Source organism: Phoca vitulina, unplaced genomic scaffold, assembly GCF_004348235.1.
Source record: "Phoca vitulina isolate PV1807 unplaced genomic scaffold, GSC_HSeal_1.0 scaffold39, whole genome shotgun sequence".
NCBI lineage: Eukaryota > Metazoa > Chordata > Mammalia > Carnivora > Phocidae > Phoca > Phoca vitulina.
Genome location: NW_022589742.1, coordinates 1134730 through 1136216, shown reverse-complemented (window position 1 = coordinate 1136216; position 1487 = coordinate 1134730). Strand labels below are relative to the sequence as shown.

The following is a 1487-nucleotide window of genomic DNA, read 5'->3' as shown; positions in this document are numbered from 1 at the left end:
TTTGCTCTTCCTTTTGTTTAGGTTATTGATTTGAGTTATTGATTTGAGATCTTTTTCTTTTAATATAGTTCTTCACAGCTATATATTTTCATCTAAATACTGTTTTAGTTGTACCTTATAAGTTTGGTATGTTGTGTTTACATTTTCATTCCTCTCAAAGTATTTTGCAATTTTCTTTGTGATTTCTTCTTTGACTTTATGATTATGAAACAGTGTGTTCTTTAATTTCTACTCTTTTGGGGTACCTTGGTGGCTCAGTCGGTTAAGTGTCTGACTCTTGATTTCAACTCAGATCATGATCTCGGGGTCCTGGGATCGAGTCCCACATCAGGTTCTATGCTCAGCATGGAGTCTGCTTGGGATTCTCTCTTTCCCTCTCCCACTGCCCCTCCTTCCACTCATGCTGTCTCTCTCTAAAATAAATAAAATCTTTAAAAAATAATAATTTCTACTCTTTTAATATAGTTTCGAATTTTGAACCATGTAAATATCTGACATATCCAAAAGAGATTTAAGAAAAGCAAATCTTATGTTGAATGCATACAAAAACAAATGATCTTAAGTGTATCAGACTGATAACTTAATCACAGAAGAAAGAATTCAAGTAAATTTTGACTCTGAATAATCTCAGTAAGATATATCCTAAAGATATAAAAATCAGGGGCACCTGGGTGGCTCAGTCGGTTAAGCATCTGCCTTTGGCTCAGGTTGTGATCCCAGGGTCCTGGGATCGAGCCTCACATCCCCGCCAAACGGGGAGCCTGCTTCTCCCTCTCCCTCTGCCTGCTGCTCCCCCTGCTTGTGCTCTCTCTCTCTCTCTCTCTGACAAATAAATAAATAACATCTTTTTAAAAAGATATAAAAATCAGGAGATTATATAATTGTGGTTTGTTCCTATACTTTTTATTTTGTTTCATTGATGTATTTATCTATGCTGTCCCCAGTAGCACACTGTCTTATTATAACTGTATAATGGGTCTTGATACCTAGTTGTGTAATTCCTTCAGCTTTATTCTTTAAAGTTGCTTTGGCTATTCTTGGCCTTTTGCATTTCCATATAAATTTCAATATTGGCTTGTCAGTTTCCATAACAAACCTGCTACAGTTTTTATTTGGATTTCATTGACTCCATAAATCAAGGAGGAATTGACATATTAACAGTGTTCCCCATGGGGGCCCAGTGTACACTGGTTGCAAACAGTACCTTCCTTGATAGTGTATGCAGCCTGTTGATTGTATGGGTTGCCCTAAGAGACCCTGGAGACAGTCCTTTCCAGTGGACATCGATGTCTGACCTCATGATATCTCCAATCTAGGCTTCAGACAGGTATACAGGGTACCTTTGGAAAGCCCAGGGCACAGTGGCCAGGGTCCACATTGGCCAAGTCATCATGTCCATCAGTACCAAGCTGCAGAACAAGGAGCATGTGATTGAGGCCCAATGCAGGGCCAAGTTCAAGTTCCCTGGCCACCAGAAGATCCACACT

General features: G+C 39.2%; 1 pseudogene; it reads left to right on the top strand.

Moving 5' to 3' along the window:
- The first annotated feature begins 1146 nt into the window (after nucleotides 1-1146).
- Nucleotides 1147-1269, top strand: LOC116647222 (annotated as a pseudogene).
- Nucleotides 1270-1487: the final 218 nt, after the last annotated feature.